This window comes from Panulirus ornatus, chromosome 4, assembly GCF_036320965.1.
Source record: "Panulirus ornatus isolate Po-2019 chromosome 4, ASM3632096v1, whole genome shotgun sequence".
NCBI lineage: Eukaryota > Metazoa > Arthropoda > Malacostraca > Decapoda > Palinuridae > Panulirus > Panulirus ornatus.
Genome location: NC_092227.1, coordinates 37,229,431 through 37,245,463, shown reverse-complemented (window position 1 = coordinate 37,245,463; position 16,033 = coordinate 37,229,431).

Genomic DNA, 16,033 nt, shown 5'->3' with positions numbered 1-16,033 from the left:
TAAGGAGGCGCAAATAGAATGGTGCACTTAAAGAGAAATATTCATCGATTATCTAAGCTTTTGATGATACTTAAAACTTGTATCAGATCTTTTCTATGTTTTATAGATTCAAGTTCTTATACTGATTCTCATAGAGTTTGCTTCACAGTCCGGGAATCATCTTGGGAGTTCGACACCACTCTCTCTCTCTCTCTCTCTCTCTCTCTCTCTCTCTCTCTCTCTCTCTCTCTCTCTCTCTCTCTCTCTCTCTCTCTCTCTCTCATTCTGTCTATGTATTTTTTCAGGTAAGGTGACTAAAACTGAACACAGTGTTCAAGATGGAAACTAACTAATGAATTGTAAGAGTAAGGATGATTTCCCTGGGCTCATATTGGAAGACCCTACATATGAATCCATGAACTCTGTTCGCTATTTTCACTGCTGATGTGCTCCGTTTACTTTGTTTAAGGTCACCAGAGACCATTATGCCCAATATTTTTTCTCATCTACCTTTTGCAGTTCAACAGGATTCCTACTGTAGCTCGGCTTTTCGTTTTTGCCAGCGATACGTACAACTTTGTACTCACCTATATCACAATTAATTTGTCACCTGTGAGCCCAGTCTGTCAGTGTGTCTATGTCAGTTCGTTAATAGATTTATTTCCCAGGTTCATGTTATCAGAGAATTTTGATATATTTCAAAGCAGCCTGTTATTTTTAGCATTGATGTACGTGAGAAAGAGAACCGGTCTCAGGACCAATCCTTGTGGCACTTCACTTGTTACGTCTAACCATTCAGAGGCTTGACCATTGACCACAACCCTTTGTTTACGGCCAGTCAACCAATTTCCAATTCACCAATGTACAGCTCAAAAAAGTGCCATGTGGCTAAATATTTGCTGGTAACCTTTGATGCGGAACCGTATTAAATCCTTTTTGAAGATTTTTCTTCATTAATGTTGATTATATCATAAAGGAAACCAGTCAGATTTGTTAAACGTGTTGAGAATCGTTTATAAAGTGGTGGTCTTCTAAATGGTTTACAATTTTTTGCGAACGATGGTTTCTGTAAGTTTTCCAAAGACAGACGTTAAACTAACTGGCCGATGATTTCCAGACAGTGACTTCTTACCTTTTCTGAGTATCGGTGTTTAATTGGAATAGTTCTATTCATTGGATGTTTTCCCGGAGCAAGAGACTCATTGAAAAGCTGTCAAGTGTATAACTATCTTAATATTCGCTTCTTTCATAAAACTTATCAGGGTCTGCTGTTTTATTTATCTTAATTCCTTTGATTGCTGATAGTATGTCTTCAGCTTTTCTGTCAATTTATCGCAAAACATTCTCCTTTCTTTCACTCAAATTGGATTCGGGACTTAGGTTGTGTAAGCGACCGTAAATACAGATGCGAAAAAAGCCTTTTAAGATTTTTGCATGGCATTGTTGTTTTACAGCAGGTCATCGTTTTCCGTAATTAATGGACCAATTGACTAGGTAATGACTCTCTTGTGTCTAACATAACTGTAAAACTCCTCAGTGTTTTTTTTGCTTTTTCAGCAATATGCGCTTCATATTGACGTTTACTTTGTCGTATGACTCTCTTACTTTCTCTACTCAGATTTACATAACTTACTCCATCATGCTGCTTACTGGTCTCTTTGAGTTTCCTATGAGCTATTTTCTTAGACAACTGGCAATTTTCTTTTCCATCGTTCCACCACGCTCGTTTCTATTTAGAAATGTTCAGTCTACTACACAAAGGTAAATGTATTCCCTCTACTGCTTTAAGGTTTTACTGAAGCTTTACCAGGGATTTTCATGGCATTTTCATTGACCATATCATCCCAGTTTTGCCTGTCAAGAGCAATGTGAAAATCATTTAAATTTGCAAGTTTTTTTTTCGCAACTGTCATGTTGACCTTAAAAGCAATTTGTCGGTGATCACTTGTACCAAACTTTTCTCCAACTTCATTATTAACGAGATATTCATTTGTAGTTACAACTAAATCTAACACATTCTCGCAGCGATTAGGTTTCTCAACTAATTAGCCAATCAAGCAAATCTAGGTAGAGTCCACACCCGGTTCTGCTGGCTAGGGATCCCCTCCATTTACATACCAGTATGTTAAAATCTCCTACAATGATATAATCTTGTTCATTACAAATTTCTGATAACTGATAAAGTCTTTCGTCTGCCACTGGTGTGTGTGTGTGTGTGTGTGTGTGTGTGTGTGTGTGTGTGTGTGCGGAGGGAATATAATTCCTATTGTCATTTTCTCTTTATATCTTATAAAGATGAAGTCATGTCCCTCAACGTCTACAACAAATCTTAAATGGGATTAAATGAGTCTTGATAAAGAGCAAAAACACCACCGTCTACCTTGTTTCCCGTATCCCTGGTATACACAGTGTGAACCCTGGCGCTGAGTATTTAGCGAGGAAATCTCTATTGTTGATATGTAACCAAGATTCAGACACGGTAATCATATCATGATATCCTTCTAACGTTGTTGTCTAAGATCTTATTGTGTATACTCCGAGCGTTGATATAGAATATCTCTAGTTGAGACAGACCTATTTGGACGGGTACTTACGGAGAAGGAAGACATATTGTTTAAAAGACTACCAGAGGTTATAAACAAGCCAGATGCAAAGTCTTGGGTAAAAATGATAACGAGAAATGGTAATCATAATGAAGATATGAGAGGACGAACGGAAATAATCACATTCAACATAAAGCCATGTAGCCAGGAGGTACTAACGGCAGTCTCAGATTTACAGACAAGGAGGAGTCTAGTGAGGTGTTCATCAGAGGTAACACACAAACGGAAGAATGAGGTGAGAAGCAAAGAATGAAATTAGAAAGCGAAAAATGGAGAGGCATGAGAAGAGGTTACTGGAAGGAAGAGCCTGGCTAGTACCTCAGAGAAGTCAGGAATGTTAAGTGACGGGAACGCCAGAGTGAGTCTAATGTATACAAATGAATTAAACTTATTGTTAATAGGAAAAAACTGGAGCTCTGGACCGAATTAGGAAAAATGAACCTGATATTGTTGGAACTGTAAACAAAAGACTTTCCAGAGTGATAAGATACCTACCACCCATTTTGTTTACAGAGATATAAGATAGCAAGAAGGAAATGAGAAGACAGAGGAGCAAGAGGAATGGTCTTCTTGGTAAGGACTGCCTTAAGTTTCCAGAGGTACTGGAGGATAACTCAGCCAAACGTACTGTCAAGAGTAACCATACGAAAAGTTTCAATAACATTGCTGATAAATCGTAAAGTTCCAGAGAAAATTAATGAGCCAGAACAAATATGTAAGACAACAATGAAAGTATAATCAAAATTGTTCATGTGGCGGTAAAGCCCACACTTCTCAAAGATGATAAGGTTTGTTAGAGGAATTTCAATTATAGAGACATACACGGGGAGAATTTGGATTCTCATGGAGCCAGAAAATCACAGAGATAAAAACTCTTCCAATGAACCACATGGTTAATGAGCTCACTAGAATCAGACGGGCTGATACACGATCATTACCAAGATTTACCTTCACTCATGATGCAATGGAAATCGAGAATATCAGATACGGTTCACCAAGTAGAAAGTGACCATAAAGTTCTTATGTTTGGTTATATGATAAATGATGACGTATAGAGATGAAATCAGATTAAAGGAAGAATAATAGTATAGTGGAGCTACTAAATTTCTAGTGGCAAGTAAACTGCCTCACACTTACACACACAAAAAAAATTACCCTTTATTATCCTCTCTTTTGTGGTTACCAAATTCAAGACGTTGAACCTCTCCCTGTAACTAAGCTCTTTGAATTCTGGTACCATCTTTGATGGCCTCCTCTGGACCTTCATCAATTCTCTTTCCTCGAGATGGGGCCCTATGGGAGTAAAACTCGCACAGTACAAATAGGTAGTCGCACACACACACACACACACACACACACACACACACACACACACACACACACAAAAGCATGGATAAGGGATTGGTCAGTAACATATGAACGGGATATATTAAACCTATTATGTCTCAATCAGTTTGGTCGTCCCTCCTGATGAAACACATAGGCTCAATAGAATGGATCTACTCAGAGACCAAAAAAGTAGTGTCGGCAACAAGGAAGCTGAGGTGAAGGGAAAGGCAGGCGTTATCAACCCTCCCAGAGTCCAGAAAGATGGATAATATGATTTAAAGTTTGTAAATTTCTGAATGAGAATGACACTGTCAAGAGTGAGGAACTCTCTGTAATCATGTTGCTTCAGCTGGACGTCATAACAAGAGAGTGACCAAGAGACGCAGCAGAGATATTGTGAGGAGGAACTGCTATGACAACACCGCGTCAGAAGAATGGTCTCAAACAAGTGACGACACAGAGGGAAAGACATGTTAATGAAACATACAAAATATAATGTGTAGTCGTAACACAAGCTTTAGAGATTAGGACACACACACACACACACACTTATATATATATATAAATATATATATATATATATATATATATATATATATATATATATATATATATATATATATATATATATATATATATATATATATATATATATTTTTTTTTCTTTTCTTTTTTTCAAACTATTCGCCATTTCCCGCATTAGCGAGGTAGCGTTAAGGACAGAGAACTGGGCCTTGAGGGAATACCCTCACCTGGCCCAATTCTCTGTTCCTTCTTTTGGAAAATTAAAAAAAAAAAAAACGAGAGGGGAGGATTTCCAGCCCCCCGCTCCCTCCCCTTTTAGTCGCCTTCTAGGACACGCAGGGAATACGTGGGAATTATTCTTTCTCCCCTATCCCCAGGGATAATATATATATATATATATATATATATATATATATATATATATATATATATATATATATATATATATATATATATATATATATATATATATATATATATATATATATATATATATATATATATATATATATATATATATATATATATATATATATATATATATATATATATGTATATTATCCCAAGCAAGGAAACAGACGAAAGAAATCGTCCAACCCCCCCCCCCCCCATACACATGTATATACATACGTCCACACACGCAAATATACATACCTACACAGCTTTCCATGGTTTACCCCAGACGCTTCACATGCCTTGATTCAATCCACTGACAGCACGTCAACCCCGGTATACCACATCGCTCCAATTCACTCTATTCCTTGCCCTCCTTTCACCCTCCTGCATATAATAATAATGATTCATGCAAGTTGGAGGCAAGTTGTTAGAAGCAGTGAAAAGTTTTTATCGAGGATGTAAGGCATGTGTACGTGTAGGAAGAGAGGAAAGTGATTGGTTCTCAGTGAATGTAGGTTTGCGGCAGGGGTGTGTGATGTCTCCATGGTTGTTTAATTTGTTTATGGATGGGGTTGTTAGGGAGGTGAATGCAAGAGTTTTGGAAAGAGGGGCAAGTATGAAGTATGTTGTGGATGAGAGAGCTTGGGAAGTGAGTCAGTTGTTGTTCGCTGATGATACAACGCTGGTGGCTGATTCATGTGAGAAACTGCAGAAGCTGGTGACTGAGTTTGGTAAAGTGTGTGAAAGAAGAAAGTTAAGAGTAAATGTGAATAAGAGCAAGGTTATTAGGTACAGTAGGGTTGAGGGTCAAGTCAATTGGGAGGTGAGTTTGAATGGAGAAAAACTGGAGGAATTGAAGTGTTTTAGATATCTGGGAGTGGATCTGGCAGCGGATGGAACCATGGAAGCGGAAGTGGATCATAGGGTGGGGAGGGGGCGAAAATTCTGGGAGCCTTGAAGAATGTGTGGAAGTCGAGAACATTATCTCGGAAAGCAAAAATGGGTATGTTTGAAGGAATAGTGGTTCCAACAATGTTGTATGGTTGCGAGGCGTGGGCTATGGATAGAGTTGTGCGCAGGAGGATGGATGTGCTGGAAATGAGATGTTTGAGGACAATGTGTGGTGTGAGGTGGTTTGATCGAGTAAGTAACGTAAGGGTAAGAGAGATGTGTGGAAATAAAAAGAGCGTGGTTGAGAGAGCAGAAGAGGGTATTTTGAAATGGTTTGGGCACATGGAGAGAATGAGTGAGGAAAGATTGACCAAGAGGATATATGTGTCGGAGGTGGGGGAAACGAGGAGAGGAGGGAGACCAAATTGGAGGTGGAAAGATGGAGTGAAAAAGATTTTGTGTGATCGGGGCCTGAACATGCAGGAGGGTGAACGGAGGGCAAGGAATAGAGTGAATTGGAGCGATGTGGTATACCGGGGTTGACGTGCTGTCAGTGGATTGAATCAAGGCATGTAAAGTGTCTGGGGTAAACCATGGAAAGCTGTGTAGGTATGTATATTTGCGTGTGTGGACGTATGTATATACATGTGTATGGGGGTGGGTTGGGCCATTTCTTTCGTCTGTTTCCTTGCGCTACCTCGCAAACGCGGGAGACAGCGACAAAGCACAAAAAAAAAAACATATATATATATATATATATATATATATATATATATATATATATATATATATATATATATATATATATATATATATATATATGTATATATATATACATATATATATATATATATATATATATATATATATATATATATATATATATATATATATATATATATATATATATATATATATATATATATATATATATATATATTCTATGAGTCCACGGGGAAAATGAAACACGAGAAGTTCCCAAGTGCACTTTCGTGTAATAATCACATCATCAGGGGAGACACAAGAGAGGAATATAACAGTCAGTAGATATACATCGAAGAGACCGAAGAGACGAAGCTAGGACGCCATTTGGTAAACATGTGATTGTAAATATGTAACAATCACATGTAAATAGGTAACATCTCATTTCCAGCACATCCATCCTCCTGCGCACAACTCTATCCATAGCCCACGCCTCGCAACCATACAACATTGTTGGAACCACTATTCCTTCAAACATACCCATTTTTGCTTTCCGAGATAATGTTCTCGACTTCCACACATTCTTCAAGGCTCCCAGAATTTTCGCCCCCTCCCCCACCCTATGATCCACTTTCGCTTCCATGGTTCCATCCGCTGCCAGATCCACTCCCAGATATCTAAAACACTTCACTTCCTCCAGTTTTTCTCCATTCAAACTCACCTCCCAATTGACTTGACCCTCAACCATACTGTACCTAATTACCTTGCTCTTATTCACATTTACTCTTAACTTTCTTCTTTCACACACTTTACCAAACTCAGTCACCAGCTTCTGCAGTTTCTCACATGAATCAGCCACCAGCGCTGTATCATCAGCGAACAACAACCGACTCACTTCCCTAGCTCTCTCATCCCCAACAGACTGCATACTTGCCCCTCTTTCCAAAACTCTTGCATTCACCTCCATAACAACCCCATCCATAAACAAATTAAACAACCATGGAGACATCACGCACCCATGCCGCAAACCGACATTCAATGGGAACCAATCACTTTCCTCTCTTCCTACTCGTACATATGCCTTAAATCCTCGATAAAAACTTTTCACTGCTTCTAGGAACTTGACTCCCACACCATATACTCTTAATACCTTCCATAGAGCATCTCTATCAAGTCTATCATATGCCTTCTCCAGATCCATAAATGCTCTATACATATCCATCTGTTTCTTTTTAAGTATTTCTCATATACATTCTTCAAAGCAGACACCTGATCCACACATCCTCTACCACTTCTGAAACCACACTGTTCTTTCCCAATCTGATGCCGTGTACATGCCTTCACCCTCTCAATCAATATCTTCCCATAGAATTTCCTAGGAATACTCAACTGTAATTTGAGCACTCTCCTCTATCCTCTTTGCCTTTGTACAATGGCACTATGGATACATTTTCGGCAATCCTCACATACTTCAACATGAGCCTTACATACAGTGAATATCCTCACAAACCAGTTAACAACACAGTCACCCCCTTTTTTGATAAAATCCACTGCAATATCATCCAAACCTGCTGCCTTGCCGGCTTTTATCTTCCGCAAAGCTTTCACTACCTCTTCTGTGTTTACCAAACCATTTTTCCTGACCCTCTCACTTCGCACACCACCTTTACCTTATATCTGCCACTCTATCATCTAACGGGGAAATGAAACAGGATAAGTTCCCAAGTGTACTTTCGCGTAATAATCACATCATCTGGGGAGATACAGAAAAGATGTATAAGTCAGTTGATATACAACGGAGACGTAGCTAGGACGCAATTTGGTATATATATATATATATATATATATATATATATATATATATACTCACATAAGTATTTATAACCAAAGAAACAAAGTAAAAAGCAACTGAAGATATGGGGCACCGTGAACGTAAAATCCCTCCCCTGTTCTACTAATAGGTAAATGAACACAAAGGTATAGTGCAATCAATATGATATACGTATGTATGGGTTCGAATCGTTTGGGTGCATTTTAATTTCATTTTTCTTTTTTCGTATAATTTTTATATGAGAATCATAAAAGTAAACTAAAAGGAGATATTGATAAGATACAATGTATATTTCATTTTCATAGCAGTGACCTGTAATTTTTGTGTGCCATTATTAATCTAGTTTTCAGATGAAAGGAATTTTGCAAAACGTCATTTCAATTCCATCAGGAAGCTCTTTCCAGCCGTGGGTATGTTACCTGCTCCCTCCAGCCCTCCACTTGAATTTGGCAATCAAAGCCTCTTGAGTGTGGTCACTGAGCCACAATGATTGAGACGCTGGTAATAGATAACTGTACCCTCTGAGTACAATAACCATAACTCTCCTGAGTACAATATTCAATCCCTTAAGTATAGTCATGAACCTGCCTCTTTAAGACTAAAATCTCAATCTCATCGATGCTTCTAATCCACTCCTCACGTTCGATTTAATTCTCGTTAACGTACATGTGGCCTCAAGCCTTTTAGCTGCGTCCTGTGATACCATGTTATTATCCTTTATATGTAATGGCTTGTTATTTTTCTGGTACGGTAATCTGTCTCATTAGTGCGATGTTTTATGCTCATGACTTGACAGGTTAATTCAGCTGGTCTAGTTACTGATGATTTAGTTTCATGATTCGGGCAACATGCTCAGGGATATCAAGCCCTTGGCTGTGCCTGGTGCCTTTGAAAATGCTACATGGACCAATTCAAGAACAGGATTGTTAGCATATGAAATGATTTACATATTACAATGGTTGAAATCAAGACAATGAATATATTTAGGAATTCACTTGATATATATCTTGGCTACGAGTTCACGATTAACATTACATACGCCTCCTTAGTTGGCTAGACAGCTTGTGCGTTTTTCTCTTTGATACATCTGTTTGCCTGTTTGCTTTTATCTGTGTGTCTCTAATGTTCTCCACGATCACAAACAGCCTCTAAAGGACCCAATAGTCTGTTTGATTCTTTTGTATTCCTTTAATGAGATTACGTTCATAATAACGATAAGCTTTCCCTTACAGTATGTTGCTTTCTTCCTTGATAACTCGATCCTTAGATTATTGTGACTCACTCCGTTGGTTAGGATAATGTGCAACAGTGTATGATACTAAACTCAGGAGGTTAAGATGAATGTGTATTTAATTGCTGATGTCCTGAAAACGTTTACATCATGTAAGTTCATATGGTAGAAGTATGAATGTGTAAAGCATATAGATTTGTGCATTAAATGTACTTATCTAGCAGCAAGTAAATTCATTTATCAAAGGAGCATTCGTATCAATCTCACGTACTGGTTTTATATATATATATATATATATATATATATATATATATATATATATATATATATATATATATATATATATATATATATTTTTTTTTTTTTTTTTTTTTTCAAACTATTCGCCATTTCCCGCGTTAGCGAGGTAGCGTTAAGAACAGAGGACTGAGCCTTTTTTGGAATATCCTCACCTGGCCCCCTCTGTTCCTTCTGTTGGAAAATAAAAAAAAAACAAGAGGGGAGGATTTCCAGCCCCCCGCTCCCTCCCCTTTTAGTCGCCTTCTACGACACGCAGGGAATACGTGGGAAGTATTCTTAATCCCCTATCCCCAGGGATAATATATATATATATATATATATATATATATATATATATATATATATATATATATATATATATATATATATACATATATATATATATATATATATATATATATATATATATATATATATATATATATATATATATATATATATATATATATATATATATATATATATGTATATATATGCACCTGGGCATGAGAAGAAAGATCATGAGAGGCAAGTGTTTTGGGAGCAGCTGAATGAGTGTGTCAGTGGTTTTGATGCACGAGACCGGGTTATAGTGAGGGGTGATTTGAATGCAAAGGTGAGTAATGTGGCAGTTGAGTGAATAATTGGTATACATGGGGTGTTCAGTGTTGTAAATGGAAATGGTGAAGAGCTTGTAGATTTATGTGCTGAAAAAGGACTGGTGATTGGGAATACCTGGTTTAAAAACCGAGATATACATAAGCATACGTATGTAAGTAGGAGAGATGGCCAGAGAGCGTTATTGGATTACGTGTTAATTGACAGGCGCGCGAAAGAGAGACTTTTGGATGTTAATGTGCTGAGAGGTGCAACTGGAGGGATGTCTGATCATTATCTTGTGGAGGCTAAGGTGAAGATTTGTATGGGTTTTCAGAAAAGAAGAGTGAATGTTGGGGTGAAGAGGGTGGTGAGAGTAAGTGAGCTTGGGAAGGAGACTTGTGTGAGGAAGTACCAGGAGAGACTGAGTACAGAATGGAAAAAGGTGAGAACAATGGAAGTAAGGGGAGTGGGGGAGGAATGGGATGTATTTAGGGAATCAGTGATGGATTGCGCAAAAGATGCTTGTGGCATGAGAAGAGTGGGAGGTGGGTTGATTAGAAAGGGTAGTGAGTGGTGGGATGAAGAAGTAAGATTATTAGTGAAAGAGAAGAGAGAGGCATTTGGACGATTTTTGCAGGGAAAAAATGCAATTGAGTGGGAGATGTATAAAAGAAAGAGACAAGAGGTCAAGAGAAAGGTGCAAGAGGTGAAAAAGAGGGCAAATGAGAGTTGGGGTGAGAGAGTATCATTAGATTTTAAGGAGAATAAAAAGATGTTCTGGAAGGAGGTAAATAAAGTGCGTAAGACAAGGGAGCAAATGGGAACTTCGGTGAAGGGCGAAAATGGGGAGGTGATAACAAGTAGTGGTGATGTGAGAGGGAGATGGAGTGAGTATTTTGAAGGTTTGTTGAATGTGTCTGATGATAGAGTGGCAGATATAGGGTCTTTTGGTTAAGGTGGTGTGCAAAGTGAGAGGGTTAGGGAAAATGATTTGGTAAACAGAGAAGAGGTAGTAAAAGCTTTGCGGAAGATGAAAGCCGGCAAGGCAGCAGGTATGGATGGTATTGCAGTGGAATTTATTAAAAAAGCGGGTGACTGTATTATTGACTGGTTGGTAAGGTTGTTCAATGTATGTATGAGTCATGGTGAGGTGCCTGAGGATTGGCGGAATGCGTGCATAGTGCCATTGTACAAAGGCAAAGGGGATAAGAGTGAGTGCTCAAATTACAGAGGTATAAGTTTGTTGAGTATTCCTGGTAAATTATATGGGAGGGTATTGATTGAGAGGGTGAAGGCATGTACAGAGCATCAGATTGGGGAAGAGCAGTGTGGTTTCAGAAGTGGTAGAGGATGTGTGGATCAGGTGTTTGCTTTGAAGAATGTATGTGAGAAATACCTAAAAGAGCAAATGGATTTGTATGTAGCATTTATGGATCTGGAGAAGGCATATGATAGAGTTGATAGAGATGCTCTGTGGAAGGTATTAAGAATATATGGTGTGGGAGGCAAGTTGTTAGAAGCAGTGAAAAGTTTTTATCGAGGATGTAAGGCATGTGTACGTGTAGGAAGAGAGGAAAGTGATTGGTTCTCAGTGAATGTAGGTTTGCGGTAGGGGTGTGTGATGTCTCCATGGTTGTTTAATTTGTTTATGGATGGGGTTGTTAGGGAGGTGAATGCAAGTGTTTTGGAAAGCGGGGCAAGTATGAAGTCTGTTTGGGATGAGAGAGCTTGGGAAGTGAGTCAGTTGTTGTTCGCTGATGATACAGCGCTAGTGGCTGATTCATGTGAGAAACTGCAGAAGCTGGTGACTGAGTTTGGTAAAGTGTGTGAAAGAAGAAAGTTAAGAGTAAATGTGAATAAGAGCAAGGTTATTAGGTACAGTAGGGTTGAGGGTTAAGTCAATTGGGAGGTAAGTTTGAATGGAGAAAAACTGGAGGAAGTGAAGTGTTTTAGATATCTGGGAGTGGATCTGGCAGCGGATTGAACCATGGAAGCGGAAGTGGATCATAGGGTGGGGGAGGGGGCGAAAATCGTGGGAGCCTTGAAGAATGTGTGGAAGTCGAGAACATTATCTCGGAAAGCAAAAATGGGTATGTTTGAAGGAATAGTAGTTCCAACAATGTTGTATGGTTGCGAGGCGTGGGCTATGGATAGAGTTGTGCGCAGGAGGATGGTTGTGCTGGAAATGAGATGTTTGAGGACAATGTGTGGTGTGAGGTGGTTTGATCGAGTAAGTAACGTAAGGGTAAGAGAGATGTGTGGAAATAAAAAGAGCGTGGTTGAGAGAGCAGAAGAGGGTGTTTTGAAATGGTTTGGGCACATGGAGAGAATGAGTGAGGAAAGATTGACCAAGAGGATATATGTGTCGGAGGTGGAGGGAACGAGGAGAAGTGGGAGACCAAATTGGAGGTGGAAAGATGGAGTGAAAAAGATTTTGTGTGATCGGGGCCTGAACATGCAGGAGGGTGAAAGGAGGGCAAGGAATAGAGTGAATTGGATCGATGTGGTATACCTGGGTTGACGTGCTGTCAGTGGATTGAATCAGGGCATGTGAAGCGTCTGGGGTAAACCATGGAAAGCTGTGTAGGTATGTATATTTGCGTGTGTGGTCGTGTATGTATATACATGTGTATGGGGGTGGGTTGGGCCATTTCTTTCGTCTGTTTCCTTGCGATACCTCGCAAACGCGGGAGACAGCGACAAAAAAAAAAAAAAAAAAATATATATATATATATATATATATATATATATATAAGTTGTTAGGAGCAGTGAAAAGTTTTTATCGAGGATGTAAGGCATGTGTACGTGTAGGAAGAGAGGAAAGTGATTGGTTCTCAGTGAATGTAGGTTTGCGGCAGGGGTGTGTGATGTCTCCATGTTTGTTTAATTTGTTTATGGATGGGGTTGTTAGGGAGTTAAATGCAAGAGTCTTGGAAAGAGGGGCAAGTATGAAGTCTGTTGGGGATGAGAGAGCTTGGGAAGTGAGTCAGTTGTTGTTCGCTGATGATACAGCGCTGGTGGCGGATTCATGTGAGAAACTGCAGAAGCTGGTGACGGAGTTTGGTAAAGTGTGTGGAAGAAGAAAGTTAAGAGTAAATGTGAATAAGAGCAAGGTTATTAGGTACAGTAGGGTTGAGGGTCAAGCCAATTGGGAGGTGAGTCTGAATGGAGAAAAACTGGAGGAAGTGAAGTGTTTTAGATATCTGGGAGTGGATCTGTCAGCGGATGGAACCATGGAAGCGGAAGTGGATCATAGGGTGGGGGAGGGGGCGAAAATTTTGGGAGCCTTGAAAAATGTGTGGAAGTCGAGAACATTATCTCGGAAAGCAAAAATGGGTATGTTTGAAGGAATAGTGGTTCCAACAATGTTGTATGGTTGCGAGGCGTGGGCTATGGATAGAGTTGTGCGCAGGAGGATGGATGTGCTGGAAATGAGATGTTTGAGGACAATGTGTGGTGTGAGGTGGTTTGATCGAGTAAGTAACGTAAGGGTAAGAGAGATGTGTGGAAATAAAAAGAGCGTGGTTGAGAGAGCAGAAGAGGGTGTTTTGAAATGGTTTGGGCACATGGAGAGAATGAGTGAGGAAAGATTGACCAAGAGGATATATGTGTCGGAGGTGGAGGGAACGAGGAGAAGAGGGAGACCAAATTGGAGGTGGAAAGATGGAGTGAAAAGGATTTTGTGTGATCGGGGCCTGAACATGCAGGAGGGTGAAAGGAGGGCAAGGAATAGAGTGAATTGGAGCGATGTGGTATACAGGGGTTGACGTGCTGTCAGTGGATTGAATCAGGGCATGTGAAGCGTCCGGGGTAAACCATGGAAAGCTGTGTAGGTATGTATATTTGCGTGTGTGGACGTGTGTATGTACATGTGTATGGGGGGGGGTTGGGCCATTTCTTTCGTCTGTTTCCTTGCGCTACCTCGCAAACGCGGGAGACAGCGACGAGGTATAAAAAAAAAAAAAATATATATATATATATATATATATATATATATATATATATATATATATGTATATATATATATATATATATATATATATATATATATATATATATATATATATATATATATATATATATATATATATTACATATGCATTTATGTAATCATTCATTATACTTAGTCGCTGTCTCCCGCGTCAGCGAGGTAGCGCAAGGAAACGCCCACACACGCACATATACATACCTATATATTTCAACGTATACATACATATACATACAGACATATTCATATATACACATGTACATATTCATACTTGCTGCCTTCACCCCTTCTCGTCGCCACCCGGCCACACATGAAATGGCACCTCTCTCTCTCTCTCTCTCTCTCTCTCTCTCTCTCTCTCTCTCTCTCTCTCTCTCTCTCTCTCTCTCTCTCTCCCATCACTCATCGCGCGTGCGCGCGCAAGGTAGCGCTAGGAGAAGACAACAAAGGCATTATTTGTTCACACTCAGTCTCTAGCTGTCACGTGTAATGCACCGAAACCACAGCTCCCTTTCCACATGCAGGTCTATAAGACTTTCAATGGTTTATCCCAGAGGCTTCACATGCCTTGGTTCAATCCACTAACAGCAAGTCAAATCCGGTATACCACATCATTCTAATTCACTCTATTCCTTGCAAACGTTTCACCCTCCTGTATGTTCAGGCCCCGATCGCTCAAAATCTTTTTCACTTCATCCTTCCACCTCCAATTTGGTCTCCCACTTCTCGTTCCCTCCACCTCTGACATATATATCCTCTTTGTCAATCTTTACTTACAAATTCTCTCCATGCGACCAAACCATTTCAATACACCCTTTTCAGCTCTCTCAACCACACTCTTTTTATTACCACACATCTCTCTTATCCTTTCATTACAAACTCGATCAAAGCACCTCACACCACGTATTGTCCTAAAACATTTCATTTCCAACACATCCATCCTACTCCGCATAACCCGATGTATAGCCCACGCCTCGCAACCATATAACATTGTTGGAACCACTATTTCTTCAAACATACCCATTTTTGCTCTCCGAGATAACGTTCTTGCCTTCCACACATTCTTCAACGCTCCCAGAGTCTTTCCCTCCTTACCCAACCCTGTGACTCATTTCCGCTTCCATGGTTCCATACGCTGCTAAATCCACTCCTAGATATCTAAAATACTTCACTTCCTCCAGTTATTCTCCATTCAAACTTTCCTCCCAGTTAACTTGCCCTTCGACCCTACTGAACCTAATTAATCATATTCATATTTACTCTCAACTTGCTTCTTTCACACACTTTACCAAACTCAATCACCAACTTCTGCAGTTTCTCACCCAAATCAGCCACCAGCGCTAAGTCAACTGAATCGTTTCCCAAGCCCTCTCATTCACAACAAACTGCATATATATATATGTATATATATATATATATATATATATATATATATATATATATATATATATATATATATATATATATATATATATATATATATATATATATATATATAGAGAGAGAGAGAGAGAGAGAGAGAGAGAGAGAGAGATGGATAGATATATACCTGGAAGTGGACTTATGAGCGGATCGAACTATGTATTAGAACCTGAACCTCAGACTTTCTGAGAGGGCAAATCTACTTGGAGCACTGAGGAATATGTGGGAAGAGAAGTGTTTGATGGCAATGATGGGTT